Source organism: Pseudophryne corroboree, chromosome 2, assembly GCF_028390025.1.
Source record: "Pseudophryne corroboree isolate aPseCor3 chromosome 2, aPseCor3.hap2, whole genome shotgun sequence".
Lineage (NCBI taxonomy): Eukaryota > Metazoa > Chordata > Amphibia > Anura > Myobatrachidae > Pseudophryne > Pseudophryne corroboree.
The window spans coordinates 827,860,928-827,883,731 of NC_086445.1; the positions used below are offsets into that span (position 1 = coordinate 827,860,928).

A 22,804-nucleotide genomic window follows, 5' to 3' on the forward strand; every position below is an offset into this window, starting at 1 on the left:
TACAAAGCTAGCACATAGTCCGTTGAAGAAGCCTAGCGAGTATTCAGAAAATCAGCCTGGACGTTCCCAAGCAAAGGAGCCCAGAAGGAGGAGTTGCTTCAAAAAGGATAAGTAATAGAAACGGAGCCCCACAGGGTGATTAGATAGGCTACAGATCCATAAATGCAATGTGGGAAGCAGTAGACACAGAAACTATCGTGATTGGGATGACAGCAAGCGACCATTAGAGGGCTCACTATGGTCACATGTGTACAATCAACTGCTGTAGTGCTGTAGAAACTAATAATAAAAATACCAGGACTCCCACACTCATAAAAACAGAACAGAGAATGGCTGGACCTGTTGAGCCTGGTGGTATGAAGGGAACGGGTTGTGGGGCCAGCATAAAAAGAAAGAGTGCATCAGTAGTTAATAGCAACAGCCAGTAGGAGGACTGAGGCTGCAGGGATGAGGGCAGCGGGAGACACAACACAGGGATCCCCGTGCAGAGCAGGAAGTGCAGAATGCACGCCCCCGGGGAGTGTGTGTCTTTAGCAGGGAGGGTGATACAGGACCGGAGCCTCCAGGAAAGAACAGGTGTGAGCACTGTGACCCCGCTCTCTCGCCGCAGCAGTGGGACGCAGGGTGCTCCACTTACTTGAGCGGCCGCAGCTGCCAGGCTACAAGACTCTGGCGCCGGACACAGCTTCTCCCGCAGGCAGTGAGGGGATGCAGGCGCTCTGGACGCTACTACTGCGGTTGACTCGGCTGCACCGTGATGTCCTCTCGGGCCCTGCACGCTCTCATCAGCAGCTCACAAGTCGCGGGGGGGTCCGAGGAGGGCTACACTCTAGGTCCCGGCTCCACATGCGCCAGCTGGCGTCAACCGGCAGAGGGATAGGAGGTCCCTCTCGGCTCCGCGACCACTGCTGGCGGGTGACAGGTGAGGGAGAATTGCTGTGGGCAAGGAAAATAAACTACTGTATATCAGCAAAATAGTGAGGAGCTCAGCCACCATGTGTCCTCACTAAGCTGCTGCCAGGCCACACCCCCCTTTTCATATTATTTTAGTATCACCTGGATGTATTATGGGGCTTTTGGAGCAGATTTCATGAAAAACTGCTCAAACAGTTTAATTTACTTTTTTTTTTTTTTTTTTTAGTAACCAAGATCGTATTTTCCATACTTATAATGGGAAACACAATGTGGTTGAATTTACAAAAAGAAATTGTGAAAACGTACCGCAGTGAGCCCTGTGATAATTATGCCAGCAACAGGCAGATTCTGTACTTCTGCACAGCTTTCTACGCCCACAGACTGGCAGCCCTCCAGGAGCACTGATCACCGATCCCTACCTGTAAGTATGAGCTGTGGTGGGGGCTGCAACGCGTGGGGTTGCATATTCTTTTATGAAAAATACCCCAATATGTCTGTGGAGTGGCATCGCAGGGACTGAGCTTTCTTGCAAGCTGTCCCTACATGCAATTATTTATACATCCATGCAATGTAATCAATAATCACATTGCAAATTGGGTCTATTTTATCACATCCTCAGATGAGGACATTGATAAATCAGCCGCTAAATATCTGAAGAATAGAGGTTCAAGATCATGTAGACAATCATTCTGTAGAATCTAAAAACTAGATGTCACGCACCTATTCAACATAATTTCAGCAGAATATAAATACAAATTCTCTGTCAGATATAGTACCACATTCGCATATAGTGGGTTTGGAAGGAGGGGGGCTAATGTGTGCAGAATAGAGTATAGGGTTCAGATGGTTATTTATGCCCAGAGAGGATCTTATGGAGTCTGATGCTGGTGACTGCTATGGTCAGGTCCACTAAGTGTAGACTATCCTGTACATACTATATAGGAAAAGGTTTACTGGCACTAGTAGAAGTTTATCCAATATTAATAACAAAAACGTGGATGAATTGAAACAAGTAAATAATTTATTCACTAGACAGTTAAAATATCACTTAAAAACAAATATGATTGGGCATAGATTGAAGATGAGAATCAAAATAAGAATAGCTGCTAGTATGCATCCACATGTGATCCCGGACTGAGAAATAAAGTTCCCTGGGGAATAGTGTAGTTTAACTACAGCTGGTGTTACCCATGATGATGGAGTCCTCCAAGAGCTTGGAAAGTAACAGCAGGCAAGATGTGATGTTTTATGCAGAGGCTGATTAACTCCAATCGGTGCTGTAATGATGCAGTTCCACAGAGAAATTTCCAAGGCAGGAATATTCGTGTTAAAAGTCCATATCTGGATCCTCACAGGATGGAATGCATATGTTGGTGGCAGCTTGTCACTTAACGCGTTTCCCTAGGCACGGTCACCTAGCTTCATCAGAAGTATAACTCAGACTGAATATGGGATCTATTTAAACCCCTTTAAACACCTAATGCCCATCAGGTGTGATGTAACTAATTATTTCAATCATCCACAAATTTTTTATAAAGTTTACTCCTTATTATAATAAATATAAAAAAAATTAGGCAGTTTGGGAGGCAAACCCACATAAAATTCTAAAGAAACAGTTTTGTTTGCTATATGGAAATAAAAATCATTTAAGCAACAAGTCAGGTCAGAGTTCAAGATAATACTCTTATCTTCATTATTTTTATATCTGTCTTTCTTAGGATGGTGTTCTAGGAGTATGTTCCTATCTAAAGCAGAGACCTCCATGAGAGCTTTCTGTACGATATTTTCTGGGTACCCACATTCTCTGAAAGAGATTAATAAGTTGGTCGCCTGTTCAGAAAAGGTGACAAAGTTAGAACAATTCCGCCTGAGGCGAATGAGTTGTCCCTTAGGAATGTTTTGCTTCCAAGGTCTGAAATGTGAACTTGTGAAGTGTAAGTAAGCATTGGTGTTTGTTTCCTTATTATATGTAGACGTAATTATTTGGTTATTAATGATCTCTAGACTGACATCTAGAAAATTAATTTTTGTGGTGTGAAAAGTGGAGGTGAAGGTTAAATTGTACTCATTAGAAGACAGTGATTGAATAAACTGTGTAGCAGAGTGAAGGTCCCCCTCCCAAATAATAATAAATAGATCATCTATATATCGGCCATAGAGGACCAGATTCGACGCCCAGTTGCTCCCCCACACATGGGTCTGCTCAAACTCCCCCATGTAGAGGTTGGCATAGCTGGGCGCGAACCTGGTCCCCATGGCCGTGCCCATCACCTGTAAATAGAAAACACTGAGAAATAAAAAGTAATTGTGTGATAGAATGAAGAAGATGGAAGCAATTAGAAAAGATTTCTGCTCCTCACTGAGGTCATCATCCATGTATAATCTCCTTTTAGTAACATCACAGCCTAAGACATGTGGGATCTGTGTATATAGAGCAGATACATCTAAAGTAAGGAAGGCATATGTTTCCTTCCAGGTGATATTTTTTAATAAATTGAGAAAGTGTGTTGTATCTTTAATATGAGACCTCAGTGAGGACACACTGGATTGGAGAAAAGAGTCTACATAAAACGAAAGATTGGAAGTCAAAGAATCGATGCCAGAAATAATAGGGCGCCCGGGAGGTGCAGTGATGGACTTGTGAATTTTGGGGAGGTGGTAAAAAAACTGGAATGTGAGGGTGAAGAGAAAAAAGTAAATGAAATGTGTCTCTAGATATGGTCCCAGAATGCAATGCTCCTTCTAATAAATTTTTTAGCTCTAGTTGGAATTTTTTTGTTAGATCCCCCTCAAGTACACAGTAATGTTCTAAGTTATTTAATTGTCTAAGGGATTCGGATACATAGTCCGTACGGTTAAGGATAACTAACCCCCCTCCCTTATCTGCTTCTTTTATTACAATCATTGGGTCATCTATCAGTAATTTGAGTGCTTCTTTTTCTTTACCACTTAGATTGGATGGTTGTTTCTTGTTATAATATTTATGGCACATAGTTTTGAAATCTTCCAAGGTGATACGATAAAAAGTTTCAATGGAACTGCTTTTAGCGCTAATTGGAAATAATTCTGATTTTTTCTTAAATTTGTCTGTATTTTTTATGTCAAATATTTTAATCTCACTGTTCTTAGAATCATGTGACTCTGTGTTGCTTTCCTGCCATAGGCTTTCCAGAGTATTAAGTAAAATTGTGTCAGTATTATCCAAGATTATTGGAATAGATGTATCCTGCATTTCTTTCAACCGCTTATTAGCGAAATAACGTTTACGGCAAAGTGTACGTACAAACTTGTTTAAGTCTACGTACAAATCAAAAATATTGGGCCCACTAGTGGGGGCGAATTTGAGTCCCTTTTCTAAAAGCGTTATTTCTGATTCGCTGAGTAGTTTAGAGGATATGTTAAACACGTTTCTGGATTTTCTAAGGGTATTTACATTTGTAGCCCTTCCTTTAAATTTATGAATATGGTTATGTCTTAATCGTCCTCCTCTAGTACCTCTGCGCTTGGATTTCTTACCCTTTTGTTTCGGAATTCTGCTCTCTGTCTTTTCGGTGGTGACTCCCACCTGTTGTGTCTGTGTTCCCTGTCTTGGCTTGTATCTCTTATCTCCCCTGGTCTTAAATATGAACATCCAGATGCGGCACTACTTTAGTCTGCACTGGCTGCTCAAAAATACTTCCTTTTCTACACAAATTAATATTGGCCATCTGTGCCCCCGGACCTGTGATGTTAGTATATATCATGAGGTGTTCGGAATTAGCTAGCTAGCAACCATAAACTCCATCCATTAGTTCCGACCACGTGACCTTGGGGAAACACACGGTCATTCGTGCGTCTGGTCACGTGACAGTAATACACGTCACGATTTCTCGGCACTGGTTGCTTAGCAACCACGGACTCCCTCATCTCCCTCTCATTGGCTGAGCCCTCCTGCTCCCGTCCACGTGACCCCCGGGGACGCGCTTGCTGTGTCCTACGGGATCCCGCTGGCGGGCGCGATCGCTTATTACAAGAATGACCGTTTTAACGGTCTTAGATACAACTAATGCTACGGAGGTGCCCTGTCCCCTTGTAAGTAAAACACCAAGGATATATTTAGAGGTTAATCATAAATATAGGTGTCCCGGCCTCTGTGAGCTGATGGGTCACATGACTATCTTGAACTCTGACCTGACTTGTTGCTTAAATGATTTTTATTTCCATATAGCAAACAAAGCTGTTTCTTTAGAATTTTATGTGGGTTTGCCTCCCAAACTGCCTAATTTTTTTATATTTATTATAATAAGGAGTAAACTTTATAAAAAATTTGTGGATGATTGAAATAATTAGTTACATCACACCTGATGGGCATGAGGTGTTTAAAGGGGTTTAAATAGATCCCATATTCAGTCTGAGTTATACTTCTGATGAAGCTAGGTGACCGTGCCTAGGGAAACGCGTTAAGTGACAAGCTGCCACCAACATATGCATTCCATCCTGTGAGGATCCAGATATGGACTTTTAACACGAATATTCCTGCCTTGGAAATTTCTCTGTGGGACTGCATCATTACAGCACCGATTGGAGTTAATCAGCCTCTGCATAAAACATCACAGCTTGCCTGCTGTTACTTTCCAAGCTCTTGGAGGACTCCATCATCATGGGTAACACCAGCTGTATTTAAACTACACTATTCCCCAGGGAACTTTATTTCTCAGTCCGGGATCACATGTGGATGCATACTAGCAGCTATTCTTATTTTGATTCTCAGCTTCAATCTATGCCCAATCATATTTGTTTTTAAGTGATATTTTAACTGTCCAGTGAATAAATTATTTACTTGTTTCAATTCATCCATGTTTTTGTTATTAATATTGGAGAAACTTCTACTAGCGCCAGTAAACCTTTTCCTATATTTTATGTATATTTGGGACTGACAATCCCCTACTGGCAGCAGTGACAGCGCGTCTGGTTTTTGCTTCTCTATCCTGTACATACTAGGCTAGGAAGAATGGAACAATGCTGATGAAGATTCTATGACATATCTTTTTCAAAATCAAACATAAAATCACCTATACAATTGAATATAAAATAAAATAGAACAAACTTCCCTATGTATTTCGATTGGACAAAACATATCACATGCAAGAAGCTGCTGTGGTTTCTCTAATTCTGGTTTGCGTACATCTCTGACAGCCATAGCCTGTCACCGTTTGGGGTCAGGGACTCAAAAGAAGCAGGAGCAATGTGTACTGCGTCCATCTCTGAATAAGACACACAATTCCTACAGACACAGTGAACCACATGTTTTGGTTCCTTTTTATTAGAGATGTGCGCAAATCCTCAAGTGTTTCTTCATTTCTTTTAAAATTGAAAATAAAAAATAAATTGAAAATCATGTAATTTGGACCAGTCACATAGAGCCTTTACAGTATTATTATATCTGGCCTGATTCATTGACAGAGACACTATGATGACTGTACCTGTGATTGTACACGTTGAAGATGGGTTCACTACGGCTGGCCGGCGGTCGGGCTCCCGGCGACCAGCATACCGGCGCCGGGAGCCCGACCGCCGGCTTACCGACAGTGTGGCGAGCGCAAATGAGCCCCTTGTGGGCTCGCTGCGCTCGCCACGCTACGGGCACACTATTTTATTCTCCCTCTATGGGGGTCGTGGACCCCCACGAGGGAAAATAAGTGTCGGTATGCCGGCTGTCGGGCTCCCGGCGCCGGTATACTGAGCGCCGGGAGCCCGACCGCCGGTGTACAGAAGACCACCCGTTGAAGATGTGTGAAATTCAAAAAACCCTGCAACGCTGAAAAGTACAGAGATGCCCAGCAGGGCAATTACAAAGGCACAGCAACTGCGTACACATTCCCAGTGCACATGCAGATCCATGATAATCGTCAGTTCTACCAAATGAACGGCCATGCAGCATGGCAACCTGCACCGGCCGTATGCTGCTTGAGTATGGATTTGCAAGCATCCCAAAAATTGCTGAGACACTACTGCATTTTTGCAACCACTCCCCCATCAATGCCCATAAAACGGTGCCTGACTGTCAATGTAAAGGTAAATGATGCAAGCAGCATGGCTGTGGCGCATGCAGGGTGCAAAAAAACTGGCAGCATTTCTATCTTCTTTACTTTTATAGGCCTCATAATGAAGGTTTAGGGAAGAGAATATTGTATATAAACTAAAATCATCTATCTGCTATTAGTCTATTATTTTGAGGATTTGCAGTTCGAATTTTGAATGTTAGTAAACCAAGGGAATCGAAATTAGTTTATGTACAAGTACAGATATTTCACCGATATTTTATTTTGAGCGGGATTTGGTTTTACATTCGATTTTACCTTTAGTAAATCTCCAAATGCAAAATCACCAAAAATCCAAAATAGAACATTATTAAATATAACCCCATACTTGTGTGTAATAAAAATAAGTTTTTACCATATGATATCACACTATGTGGATATAGGGGGTCATTCCGAGATGATCGTAGCTGTGCTGATCATTCACACTGACATGAGGGGGGACGCCCAGCACAGGGCTATCCCGCCTCGCATGTCAGTGCCGCCACCTCCATCCCCCCCCCAGCAGAAGTGCAAAGGCATCGCACAGCGGCGATGCCTTTGCACTTCACGAGTAGCTCCCGACCAGCGCAGCTTTAGCGTGCTGGCCGGGAGCTACTCATCGCTCTCCGGCCCGCAGCGGCTGCGTGTGACGTCACACAGCCGCTGCGGCCCACCCCCATTCGGTCAGGCCACGCCTGAGTTGGCCGGACCACGCCCACAAAACGGCGGCCAAACACCGCCGTTCCTTCCCCCCCGCCCAGCGACCACCTCTGCCTGTCAATCAGGCAGAGGTGATCGTAGCAGCCCATCGGCCATCTGGCATGTGCCGGCGCAGTTCTGACTCGATCGCACCGCTGCGATAAACTGCAGCGTGCGATCGGGTCAGAATGGCTCCCCATAGACTTTTGTTAAACACTGATTCCGCACAATACGGCGTAAAGGCTTTTTCATGGTAAGGACAATACGTGTTTGGAATTCCCTGCCCGAGGGAGTTGTAATGGCGGAATCTGTCAACACCTTTAAGAATGGGTTAGATAAATTCCTAATGGATAAGGATATCCAGGGGTATGGTGCATAGTCATGCATTATAGTTACTATAAATAGGGATAAAATGCAACGGCTGACAGCAGCATCAGTCAGAAAGTTTAGTCAAATCATCATGCATAGGAGACCACAAATAGGTTGAACTCGATGGACAATTGTCTTTTTTCAACCTCAGATACTATGTTACTATATGTTACTATGTTACTGTATCTTTATGTGATTCAATGAGGAATGGAGGACACAGTATTTCCGGTCTTAAACTGAGATACTGAAACTACTCTGTGGGATTCCATTACTAAGTGCAGGGACTTTTCTTGAAACAGGACCCAGTGAACTGACAATACCCAAGGAGAAGACCAGACTGGCCACTCAAACAAATACGCGTCATTTAAAAAAAAAAAAAATTGGTATGAGTCCTAATATTACCACTATATGTTTCTACTACTATCTCAACATATAAAACTATAGTGGCTAGTGCCATTACTCTACTAACACTATAGTAACAATATCTGGCACTCAATGAAAAATAAAGTATATTCACCCGGTGTCTAGTCAAGTGCAGCAGAGCCATTTAGACCCAAACTTATGGATAAATTGGTTGGCATTCAGGGATTTGTGCAAATTCAAAATATATTAAAACAGCACCTAATAATACATTTCCATCATAGTTTTAGTTCCCAAAGCACCATCAGCATGTACACTGTAAATGCAGGTTATGTGATATTTACAAACGTCAATGGAAATGTATTATTTGACGTTATTTTAATATATTCTGAATTTGCACAAATCCCTGAGTGTCGTCCGATTTCTCCATAAATATTATATATATATATTATATCTTATGTGTCAAAAGGGGCGGTGTGCTACAAAGGGGCCACGGGTGTTAGCAAGCATAGAAAATGCATGCTGCAGTGCAAATATATTATATTGGGTAATTACACCATTAATATTTACATCAGCTGTTATTATTGTATACTAGGATGAGACTTTATTTCAACTTTCTAAATTGTTGGTAATCTGCTATCAGTGTTTATGCTAGTGGAGTTTTATTGCATCCTCTGTAACTGGGGGTGGGGTGTTAGGCCTTGATTGGAATTATTGGACACACATGGATAGAATCCATTCTTAAGGAGAAGTCATAGGCTGATCAGCCGGGCTGATCATGGTTGTATTAGAAGGGTTGTTTAAAAGGGTTATGAAATACACTGCTCAAATAATAAAGGGAACACTAAAATAACACATCCTAGATCTGAATGAATGAAATATTCTTATTAAATACTTTGTTCTTTACATAGTTGAATGTGCTGACAACAAAATCACACAAAAATTATCAATGGAAATCAAATTTATTAACTCATGGAGGTCTGGAGTTGGAGTCACACTCAAAATTAAAGTGCTCCTGATGAGGTGGCGGATGGTCTCCTGAGGGATCTTCTCCCAGACCTGGACAGTCTGTGGTGCAACGTGGCATTGGTGGATGGAGCGAGACATGATGTCCTAGATGTGCTCAATTGGATTCAGGTCAGGGGAACGGGCGGGCCAGTCCATAGCATCAATGCCTTCATCTTGCAGGAACTGCTGACACACTCCAGCCACATGAGGTCTAGCATTGTCTTGCATTAGGAGGAACCCAGGGCCAACCGCACCAGCATATGGTCTCACAAGGGGTCTGAGGATCTCATCTTGGTACCTAATGGCAGTCAGGCTACCTCTGGCGAGCACATGGAGGGCTGTGCGGCCCCCCCAAAGAAATGCCACCCCACACCATTACTGACCCACTGCCAAACCGGTCATGCTGGAGGATGTTGCAGGCAGCAGAACGTTCTCCTTGGCGTCTCCAGACTCTGTCACATGTGCTCAGTGAGAACCTGCTTTCATCTGTGAAGAGCACAGGGCGCCAGTGGCGAATTTGCCAATCTTGGTGTTCTCTGGCAAATGCCAAACGTCCTGCACGGTGTTGGGCTGTAAGCACAACACCCACCTGTGGACGTCGAGCCCTCATACCACCCTCAAGGAGTCTGATTCTGATCGTTTGAGTAGACACATGCAAATTTGTGGCTTGCTGGAGGTCATTTTGCTGGGCTCTGGCAGTGCTCCTCCTGTTTCTCCTTGCACAAAGGCGGAGGTAGCGGTCCTGCTGCTGGGTTGTTGCCTTCCTACGGCCTCCTCCACGTCTCCTGATGTACTGGCCTGTCTCCTGGTAATGCCTTCATGCTCTGGACACTACGCTGACAGACACAGCAAACCTTCTTGCCACAGCTCGCATTGATGTGCCATCCTGGATGAGCTGCACTACCTGAGCCACTTGTGTGGGTTGTAGACTCCGTCTCATGCTACCACTAGAGTGAAAGCACCGCCAGCTTTCAAAAGTGACCAAAACATCAGCCAGAAAGCATAGGAGCTGATAAGTGGTCTGTGTTCACCACCTGCAGAACAACTCCTTTATTGGGGGTGTCTTGCTAATTGCCTATAATTCCAACCTGTTGTCGATTCCATTTGCACAACAGCATGTGAAATTGATTGTCAATCAGTGTTGCTTCCTGAGTGGACAGTTTGATTTCACAGAAGTGTGATTGACTTGGCGTTACATTGTGTTGTTTAAGTGTTCCCTTTATTTTTTTGAGCAGTGTATTATACAAAGGACTTATTCAGGACTTCACCCGGACAGAAACAGACAAACAACATTACAGCAAAGGAACAGACATACAACATGCATTTCAACCTTATGCAAACTCATCTGTCCATTTAAATGTGTGTACATATGTTTCTCTCTCACGTCCTCATGCAGTGTAAAAGCAGTTGTTATATCATGATATGCTTGCGACTTAATACCTGGGTTTGCAATCTTCACTTAGCTATGCATAGTCAATGCTGGCCTGGTGTTTGCATACTCACAAAGTACTCACTTTCACCTATAACCAACTAAACTTTTGCCACACTGGTAGCCTTTATTCATTTGCCAAGAATTCCTTTAGATGCAATCTAGGGTCAGCTGTGCTGATCAATTTGCCTTCACATACGTAAACTATTCCTAATATTAAGTGTTTGTAAATTAACAGCTGAACACCACCAGTAAACAGGTATTTGAACGTTTACATTTAAATATTTCAACATTTTACACTCCAAGCCTAAAGAACTGTACTTTTATCTAAAACGAACCATGTAGCACAAATTAATTTTCTTCATTGTACTCCAGTTTTTTTTCTCTAAAACAATAACATCCTTCATTCTCCCTGCTACACACCCCTCTGTACACATTGCTGCCTCAATTATTCACTCCCCTCTTATTAACACTCATGAGATTTTTTAATTATCTCTCTACTTTTACAATAACATCCACAACCGGACACCATAAAAAACATTCACAAACCTCCAACTTTATTTATCTCTCCTGCTGCTTTTAGCTGGTGACATTTCCCCAAATCCAGGACCCAATCACTTGCCCCACTCACACCTACCAGATTTGCAGCAATATAGAAATCCAGCCAACCTCATAAACATCACGTCTCCCTGCACCCTCCAAATCACTAAAATGTGCCTTATGGAATGCACGCTACGTTTGTATCAAATTAACATCCATACATGACCTCTTCATATCTAATAACTTCAATCTGCTGGCTATATTAGACACATGGCTCACACAATCAGACACGGCCTCCCCTGCACCACGGTCACATGGTGGTCTCAACTTCACACACAACTCCAGGCCTGGTAAGAGTAAAGGAGGTGGGATTGGATTATTTCTTTCCCAATCTTTCACATACACAGTTCTACCACAAGTACCATCACTCACATTCACATCATTTGAAGTACATTCCATAAGGATACACACTCCTCTCTCTCTGCGTGTTGCAGCTATCTATCGCCCACCTGGGCAACCCAAACAATTTCTGGAAGATTTTTCTGCCTGGCTCCCTCACTTCCTATCCTCTGACATCTCCACCATAATCATGGGTGATTTCAATATTGCTATTGATAGTCCAAAATCTGCTGCTCATGCCTCCAAACTACTCTCTCTAACCTCCTCTCTATGCCTCTCCCGAAGGACTGACTCCTCTATTCATCAGGAGGGCCACTGCCTTGATCTAGTATTTACCAGACTATGCCCAGTTCCTGAATTCACTAACACCCCATTCCCTCTCTCAGATCACAACCTTATCACCTGCATGCTCTCCACCATTACTTCAAACTCAGTCATTGAAGTCCTCTAATCCTCCTCAATCCCGCAGAAATATTAACACAATAAATTTTCAAGAACTGTCCACCTCTTTGCAACAACTGCTCTCATCTATTTCTGCATTTACTTCTCCTGAGACTGCTATATCACACCTGAACCAGACTTTAGAAATAGCCCTTGACCAAGCGGCTCCAGCTACCCATCACACTCCACATAGGTCAAGATGTCAACCGTGGCACTCTAAATTAACAAGACACCTACAAAAACTCTCACACAAAGCTGAACGTCAGTGGCATAAATATCGTATTCCTAGTGACTTTCTCATACATAAGACTGTCTATCACTCTTATCGTAATGCCCTGGACTCTGCCAAACATATTTCCAAACTCATCACTGCTCAAGCTTCTGACCCCAAACGACTTTTCAATACATTAAAATCACTTCTGAACCTTCCCTCACCCAACCCACTATCAAGGTGCAAGATCTTGCTTCCTGCTTCAAGGACAAGATTGATGAGATCCGAGATGAAATGGTATGCTCTTCCTCAGCCAGTGACCTGCTCAATTCTCTACCTGAACCCTCTGGCACTCTCTCCTCATTTGATCCAAGTACAGATGAAGTGTCAACACTCTTCTCAGCCTGCTACTATACTACCTCTCCTCTTGAGCCTATACCCTCACAAGTAAGTAAATCTGTCTCCTGTGCTCATCCCAACCTTAACATCTGTAATCTCTCACTCTCTACTGGTATATTTTGTGAATGCTGATTATTTTACAGGACAGAAAGCTATACCTTAATACACTTTAATTCGAGCCACTGCGGCCGCTGCATGTAATCCTCGCCCTACGTACTTTTTACACAGTTAGCGTATAAAGGCCCGTACCCTGTACGCACTCTGCGTACTCACGCCGCGACGGACGTACAAAGTATGTAGATGTATTTCCACCCTTTGCTGATAGATTAAAGTCTGCTATGATCTGCCAGCCCTTGAGTGTGTGAAAAACCGGATCGAGCCCCCAATTGTGAATGCTGATTATTTTACAGGACAGAAAGCTATACCTTAATACACTTTAATTTGAGCCGCTGCGGCCGCTGTATGTAATCTTCGCCCTACATATTTTACATACATACAAAGGCCCGTACCCTGTACGCACTTTGCGTACTCGCGCCACAACGGACGTACAAAGTACACGCAGTGCATACACACACCCACGGACACACTGAGAGCACAATGCAGCTACACGTGTGATAGATATATACCTTAAACCATAGCAGGAAATGGGACACGACACCAAATTATATTTCAAAACTATGTAGGGGTCCAACCCACCAACGGTTATTTTACTAGCAGGGGGTTACAAGAATAATACAATACAATAAGAGAAAAAGGCTACAGTCAATGGTACATACATTTGTTCACCTGTGCTTCCCGGTCCTCAATCATCAAGGTAGATGATCTTCAGAGATTGTGTGTGACCGGGCCTGCAGCTGGCTTTTTATACATTTGGTCAAAACACAATACAATAGACACTGTATGCTCTTCTTCCATTGGTTCGGGGGTGGGACATATCCTGTGCACCGGAGATCATTGGTCAGCTCAAGCGGTGGGCGATGGCTAAGACTTGAGATGTGATTTCTGTTTGCATCTGAGTTCCCGCCCCATGACCAGTTAAACCCATCACATTAATCATACATAAATTAGGTATTATTAATAACTTATTTTTGCAATATGCGACAATATTCTTATACCCACCAGATTACGGTTTATGTGACTCTGAACAATATGATCCCCCACATGGTATGATTTTCAATTTCCATCCTCAAGATATACACACACATATATATATATATATATATATATATACATGCTAGGAAATTAGGAGAGCGCACTTGTGAGTTAAAAAGTATTTATCTTTATAATAAAAATGCAATATAAACGTACATTTCAGTTTTAGATTACAAACACGGCAATGATTTAAAAACCGTCACGGCTCTGTTCAGTCTCGCCGATTCCACTACACTGGCTCCGGCAGCTGACGTCACAACGCCCACGGTGTGTAGCCACGCCCAACGCGTTTCAACTAATAGCGGTCTTCGTCAGGGGATGTGGTTATTGTCCATAGGCAGGGTTTTTATATGTCTACCCTTCATTTCAATTTAACACTTTCACGTTGGTTTAGAAGAGAGAGACAGTTTTATCTATATTCAAATCTCCACCATTACAGCAATTCACAGTAACATAACTCATAAACACATAGTGCAATGCACCGATCTATCCCAATATACTTTAAACTGCTTGAACTAGCATAAACCAGCATTAACTAAAGTTTGTTAGCACACAGCTATATATCCTGTAACTACACAGGGTTAAAACACCTCCCAAATTACAATACCTAATTGGGATCAGATCAGTGCCTTGCACTTTACAAACCTTTTCAAAGAGACCACTATTTCACAACCAATATATATATATAAAATTCAATTCCATATATCTATTCAATTAAAATTATTAATTAATATTAAGTATATATATCAATACTTCACAGTCTATAAAAAATGGTACAGGACAGACATAATACAGTCGGACCAAAAATATTTTTTATATAGAATACTTATAATGTTTTAAAGTGAAACCGCAATCCAATAACTAGAACTTCCGGGCATTGATTGAAATTGATCTAGGATCCTTTCATCTCCCATAATGGGACTTCTGTTGGTTAAATGCATTCTAACCTATATGTCTGGGCTCACTATTTGAGGTCCACAAGTCGGGACTTAGCCGCTGCCACCTATGGATCTCAATGAGCCCAAACACACAGGTCAGTCATGTAAAAACGGGACTACATCACATCCTTCATTAAGTACCTGTGGTGCAAATGTATTCAGGGTATATATCCAATAAGTTTCTCTCTGAGAGAGCCTTTTTAACAAATCTCCTTTCCTGTCATCCAGTGTAATTTTTTCTATCGCCTTAAATGTAAACCCTTTTAAACTGGAGTTGACACATTCTGTAAAATGACGCGGGACACTATGATTTTCTACCTTATGCAAAACATTGTGTGTGTGTTCTAATATGCACAATTTTAGGGTACGCTTCGTCTTACCGACATACCGTTTTCCACAGCTACACTCCAATAAATATATAACATGAGTGCTCAAGCAACTCAGTTTCCCTTTAATCTTCCAGGATTTTTTATTACTGGAATCAAAGAATTGTTTGTTGTTAAAATTCACCTACGTAAAAGTCTTGTAGTGCCGCCTGTTTTTTCCTTGGTTATATATATATATATATATATATATATATATATATATCACACATTTCCAAGAGTTCAGACCATGAATGTTATTACCTTAGATATCTAAATGTCTGGTATGTAATTTGTCAGCTATTGCTAATTGAGTTCTCTCCAGTTAAACTAGGTTCCTGGATATTGTCTTTTTGTTTGTCCTGTCTTCAGATAAGACAATGACAGTCCAGTATTTATGGTCTTCGACAGATACTGGACAACTCTAGAACAATGGGCGTGACCAAAGGTATTTGCCTTCTTCATAGGATTTCAAAGCTTTGCGTAAACAAGGCAGTCTGGTACATTGTGCTAGAGTTTCTAGGAGGATAATGTATGTGTGAACTGTAACTAGCTACTAGACGGATAAATCAGTGTGTGATTTATGCATTATATTGGTAAAATATTGAATATGGCTTTTGATGGCTTTTCCGTGCGAATGCGTATGCTACCGTATTTACTCATACCACATGCTAACACGCTAGACCGCGTGAGTGGTCATACGTAGCTTGCGTGTATGTGTACGCACGGCAGAACAAGTACGCGCACGGAGGCCATCTGTATGGAGTTTGTCCGTGATGTGTGTACCGTAATATTTTCCGACTTCGACAATTTCCTTCACTGTTCACGCATGCACTGATTACTCCCATTCTGAAAAAACTTAATTCTGACCCTAACACTCTCTCAAACTACCGTCCCATCTTTCAGCTGCCATGCCTCTCCAAGCTACTTGAGAGACTTGCCTACACTCGCATCGCACACTTTCTTAAATCACACAATTTATTTGACCCACTTCAGTGAGGCTTTCGTTCCCAGCACTCCACAAAGATAGCACTGACTAAAGTAGTGAATGATCTAGTGACTGCAAAGTCCAAAGGCCAATACTCACTTCTTATTCTCCTAGATCTCTCTGCTGCTTTTGACACTGTTGACCATTTTCTTCATACAACACTACAATCCCTAGGTCTTAAAGGCACAGTCCTCTCTTTGCTCCTATCCTACTTATCTAATCGCTCCTTCAGTGTTCACTTCTCTGAATCCACCTCCTCTTCGCTACCTCTTTCAGTTGGCGTACCACAAGGCTCGGTCTTCAGTCCTCTGCTTTTCTCAACCTATACCTCATCTCTTGGGAAACTAATCAGCTCTTTTGGATTTCAGTATCATCTGCAGATGATACTCAAATCTACCTATCCTCCGCAGATTTGTCACCATCTGTATTGGTCAGGGTCACTGAATGCCTTTCTGCTGTTTCATCATGGATGTCATCTCGCCACCTCAAATTTAATATTTCCAAAACAGAGCTACTTATATTTCCACTGGGCAAAAGTAGTTACAAACCTGATATCTCTATCACTGTTAAGAACTCAACAATCAATCCTAACTCACAAGTTCGCTGCCTAGGTGTCATACTTGACTAAGAACTGTTCTTTGCTCCCCACATTCAATCTTTCTCAAAATCATGTTACATGCATCTAAAAAACATATCCAAAATACGACCATACCTTACACAAGACACTGCAAAAACTCTAATCCATGCTCTCATTATCTCCTGCATTGATTATTGCAATAGTCTTCTTACTGGTCTTACCAAAAAGAGACTCTCACCACTACAATCCATTCTGAATGCAGCTGTGAGTCTAATCTTCCTTGCCAGATGTTCATCATCTGCAGATCCACTCTGTCAGTCCCTCCATTGGTTACCAGTATTCTACCGTATTAAATATAAAATACTTTTACTCACACATAAGGCCATTAACCATACTACACCAATATACATCTCTTCGCTCATCTCAAAAAATCTCCCAACCCGAACTCTCCGCTCTTCACAAGATCTACGTCTCTCATCCACACTCATTACTTGCTCGATTGCAGGACTTTCTTCGGGCTGCACCCACTCTGTAGAATGCACTACCACGCACAATAACTCTTCCCTAGTCTCCAAACCTTCAAGCGTTCCCTAAAAACTCACCTCGTCAGACTAGCTTATCACATTCCAGAACTACTCACTCAACCTTCATAAGCTTTCCTATCCGATTATATCCCCACTGTCCAGTCCACACATATCCTCCACATATTTTCTCTTTCTTCACTTTCCCTTCTTTCTGACCATGGTTCATCATTGCTGTGATGTGATATCATGCAACCCACCTAGAACCTTTGCAATCCGGTGGACAAATATGCAATAGATAGTGCCTTTCCTTGGGTATCAATGCCTATTTCCCTATAGATTGTAAGCTTGCGAGCAGGGCCCTCATACCTGACTGTTTGTTTATTACCCAGTTTTGTTTTATCATTGTGTCCAATTGTAAAGCGCAACGGAATCTGCTGTGCTGTACAAGAAACTGTTAATAAAATAATAATAGGGAAGTTATGCATTTGAATGATAAAATGTGTTTAACCTGCTTAATGAAAATGCTGTGTCCCCATGCAGTTTGGCAGCATGTTTGGTCAAATCAGAACACCTGTGAAAGTCTATGTTTTATAGGCAAGGAGGGGGTATGGTATACATACGGGTGGTCTTCAGGTTGCCTAATGTCGGGATCCCGGCGCACAGTATACCGGCGCCGGAATCCCGACACCCGGCATACCGACCGATATTCTCCCTCGTGGGGGTCCATGACCCCCCTGGAGGGAGAATAAGCGCGCTGTGCCCACAGCGTGGCGAGCGCTGCAAGCCTGCAAGGGGCTCATTTGCGCTCGCCTCGCTGTCGGTATACCGGCAGTCGGTCTCCCGGCGCCAGTATTCTGGTCGCCGGGAGCCCGGCCGCCGGCATACCATACCACACCCGTGGTATACCTGTCATTTTTGGAGGGGGAGAGAAATTTGGATTATATAAGGCAGAGGTTCTCAAACTCGGTCCTCGGGGGCCCACACAGTGCATGTTTTGCAGGTCTCCTCACAGAATCGCAAGTGAAATAATTAGCTCCACCTGTGGACCTTTTAAAATGTGTCAGTGAGTAATTAATACACCTGTGCACCTGCTGGGTTACCTGCAAAACATGCAGTGTGTGGGCTCCCGAGGACCGAGTTTGAGAACCTCTGATATAAGGCCTTTTTAGGCCACTGGCCAGGATGACAGATGCCAAATAGTGACTGACGACTAGGGAGTAGGTCTCTTAGTAAGTGACACGTCTGTGAACATTCTTCTCTGTGAAAGTGACTGTTTTGCAGTCATCCTGAAAAAATAAAACAGTGGTGAAATAGTCCAGAATCAGTGTGCATGCCTCCACTATGAGGCTACTTTACCACAAGTGGTGTAAGTGCATGGGATGTTACGGGAAGACAATTTCTGCTTCCCAACGCACAAAGAAGCCAAAATGAAGTAAATTCTGAAATGGCTTGTGAGCGGGCAGCAGCAAAGCAGTTCCAGCAGCAACTAATAGATGCAACAGCAGCAGGAATTGTAATATGAATGGTTGCTGCTGTAATGCCAGCAACAGCAGCAAGGTCCTAAGGAAAAGCCTAAGCTTCAGCAGATGTCAGCTAATGATGACATAGAAGCCTATCTCGTCACCATTGAGAGAACGTCGATTAGGGTGAAATGGCCACTGGAAGTCTGGGTAGAAAAGCTGGCATCATACTTGACCGCTGAGGCCCAGCAGGTTTATATGGACCTCGATGAGAAATAGGCGTCCGTGTACTCGACCTTAAAGACTGAGATACTGGCTCATGTCTGTGTTACCGGCCAGGTTCAGCAATTCCATGAGTGGCGTTTCACCAGACTCTGGTTAGAACTCAGTTGGCCGTATTAGTCAAAGTACTGAAGTGGTTAAAGCCGGAGAACTTGCTCCATCGACTAGTGAAACTGCTGGCGATTGACCATTGCATCCTGACTTTGGGCAGGGTCTGCAAAAGTGGGTGATGCAGGCAGTTTCCAAAACCCCTGAAGTACTCACCATGCTGGTGGAGAGATTTGGGGGGGGTTGCAGCAAATGTCCAAGCCTCTTGACTTTGTGCCAAAACCTATGTAAAGACAGACACCGGGGTTGTCTGGGAATTGCCCGGAACAACTGTGAAAAACCCTGTTGAAAGAGAAATGAGCCCGAGGCTGGCAAAACTAATATGTTTTGAATGTGTTGAGCCCAGCCACAGCTGGATGGAGTGCCTGACACTGCAGGCGTCCCCGGGAGGCAGGGCCAATGTACCCAAGTTAATGTACCATGAGCTTACCCCAGAAGGGCAAAGGGCTGTTTCGGGTAACAGTCCTCATTAACCAGAATGTGATCCTGGCCTTGGTGGACACCAGTAGTGAACTTACCCCGGTTTTGGGTTTCACTGATCCCAGCAGAGCCAGGGCCTCGGTTGCCAAGAGTGACGTTCCTGTGTATTCATGGAATATCTAAGGAATACGAGATGACCCTCCTTCCAGTCACCCTCAAGTACCAGACCATGTGGCGGCGGCAGCGAAAGGTCCTAAACTGCATTATACGCTCACATTGGTGAGGACAAAACCTGCTTAGGTTTTACTGGTCGTGGGTATACATGGACATATTACTAGGCTTGTCCCATTTGCCAGAGAGCCTGCAGTAAACCCTCATACTGGGTCCCTCTGGTTCCACTACCATTAATACAGGTGCCCATTAAGTGTATCGGCATGGATTTGGTTGGGCCCCTTTAGAAGTCAGCTTGAGGCCACCAGTATGTATTGGTGGTGGTAAACTACGCAACACACTATCCGGGGGGCAATACCTTTACAAGATATAAAGTCTATTATGTCCAGGCTAATGAGGGATGTCTGTCAGTTGCTTGGGGCGAAAACCCTCTGCACTTGTTTACCATCCACAAATGGATGGACTAGTGGAGAGGTTTAATCTGACCCTGAGGCATATAATCAGAAATGCTGTGGTGCAGGAAAAGAAGGATTGGGACACCCTTCTACATTACTTGATGTTCGCTGTCAGAAAGGTACCACAAGCCTCAATGGAGTTTATCCCTTTTGAGCTATTGCATGGGAATTTTGAATATGCTAAAGGAGGATTGGAAACAACAGGGGCCTAGAGAACCCAAGGTTGTACAGTTTGTACTGTAGACAGTCTAGTGCACATGCACAGGTCTCTGGGGTGGCAGCCATTTCCCCGGTGATTTTCTTACTGTGCATTCACAAAATCCTGGGAAAATGGCTGCTGCACCATTTTCCTAGTAATTTCTGCAGCACTGCTGCTGCCAAAGCGGGACACTGGAGGGGTAAGCATTCAAGAAATGGGTGCAGGGTATGCCCCCCTTGACGCAGGGGCCTGTGTACACTGGACACCTTGCAGCTATTATAGATACACCACCACCAGTGTGACTATACACACAAAGCCATGTGGATAGTAGGTGGTAAATATGGCTGCTGCAGACATCTGTGCTTGCAGCCATATTGCGTGCAACTCAGAATTAGACCCCATTGCAGAGTTGCTGTCTCACTTGTTTCTCTAACCAGCTAGAAAGCGCCCAATTGTTTGTAGTGCTGTAGATGGATGGCTCCCATTCTACTAAAGCAATCAGCCCAACAATTACGTTTATGGATTGGCACATATACATGGGGGGACTCCATGTAGTCGGTCAGGTCAAAGCTATGGCAGCCAGATATCTGGCATGGTTGCATCTTCAGGGACCTGTTTGTTTCCCATTCAACCACACCAGGGTGGTGAAGAGGAGCATAATTACTTTTCAGTTAAAGCATTACCACTGTTGCATCCAAAAGAACCATTCAACTTTTAATGTTTCAGTTGGTTGATCTATAGCAGTGGTTTCCAAACTCGGTCCTCAAGGATCCCCAACAGTTCACATTTTCCAGGCCTTCTCCCAGAATCACAAGTGAAATAATTAGTTCCACATGTAGATCTTTTAAAATGTGTAATTGAGTAATTAATACACCTGTGCACCTGCTAGAATGAACTGTTGGGGGTCCTTCAGAAGAGTTTGGGAACCACTGTTCCATAAAGGAGACTTTTTTTGTTTTACCTCACACACCAGAAATTTACAAAACCTTAATGCGTAGTGCAAAATTACATCTTGCTCAATAAACTCGTGACAGGAAACCTAGGCACATTCTGCAAGTTAAAAAAAGCACTCCACAGCGATATGTGATATGATAAAAAAATGTAAATAAAATTATCTTCTTTGCAGTACACTGATGTCATAGCATGCATTGATGTCACTTCCCAATCCTCCTCTCTTTCCAACAAGGTGCCACAAATAGACGTTATGGTAAGAACTTACCGTTGATAATGTGATTTCTCCTATGTCCACAGGTATATACAGGATAACATTGGGATATGCCGAAGCGACAGCGGAAATGGCACCAAACGGACACAAGCTTTCTGGCCTCCCAGGATGCATCGGGGCTTCACCATATAATTCCGCCCACTGACTCAGTCAAATCAGTTCTTTCCACAGCGATTAGGCAGGAGCATTAGGTAGAAACCTATTTAGGCGATAAGAACACACATGCACACCCTTCCATACAAGAGGGAAGAGGTTTAGTGATTGTCAAGATCCTCAAATCAGGTGCGTCAGGGTGGGACCCCTGTGGATACCTGTGGACATAAGAGAAATCACGTTATCAACGGTAAGTTCTTACCATAACGTCTATTTCTCTGGCTGGGTCCACAGGTTATCCACAGGATAACATTGGGATTCCTAAAGCCAGTTTTAGTGGTGGGGACGCTCCTGATTACACAGGAGGACCTTTCCCCCGAAGTCTGCGTCATGAGAGGCAAAAGTATCCAAGGCATAATGTCTGATGAATGTGTTTATGGAAGACCATGTGGCTGCCTTACAAATCTGTTCTGCTGAAGCACCCTGTTGTGCTGCCCATGAAGGACCTACCTTACGTGTAGAGTGAGCAGAGACATTAGCAGGAGTAGGGAGATCTGCATGAGAATAAGCTTCTGATATTACCATTCGGAGCCATCTTGCCAGCGTCTGTTTACTAGTAGGCCATCCTCTTCTATGAAATTCGTAGAGGATGAAGAGAGAATCTGTTTTTCTAATGGCACTAGTACGATCTATGTAGACTCTTAATGCTCGGACTACGTCCAGCAACGCTTCTCCCGCAGAAAGTCCCGATACCTGAAAAGCTGGGACTACAATCTCTTCGTTAAGGTGAAACTTTGAAACCACCTTCGGAAGATAACCATATCTAGTTCTGAGAACTGCTTTATCTAGAAAAAAACTTAGGAAAGGAGACTTACACGACAGCGCTCCTAAATCTGATACTCTTCTAGCTGAGGCCATTGTCAGTAGAAAGAGTACTTTAGCGGTTAACCATTTAAGATCTGCTCTCTTAAGTGGTTCAAACGGAGGTCCCTGAAGGAATTTAAGAACTAGATTCAAATCC

General features: G+C 43.2%; 1 long non-coding RNA gene across 1 annotated transcript in view; it reads left to right on the plus strand.

The window, feature by feature from the left end:
* Nucleotides 1–614: 614 nt before the first annotated feature.
* LOC135049813 (uncharacterized) overlaps nt 615–22,804 on the plus strand; it is a 76,543-nt gene continuing 54,353 nt past the window's right edge. Inside the window, exons 1-2 of the long non-coding RNA XR_010241484.1 lie at nt 615–922; nt 1,142–1,336. This is a non-coding gene — a long non-coding RNA (uncharacterized LOC135049813). The remainder of the gene's footprint in view (nt 923–1,141; nt 1,337–22,804) is intronic.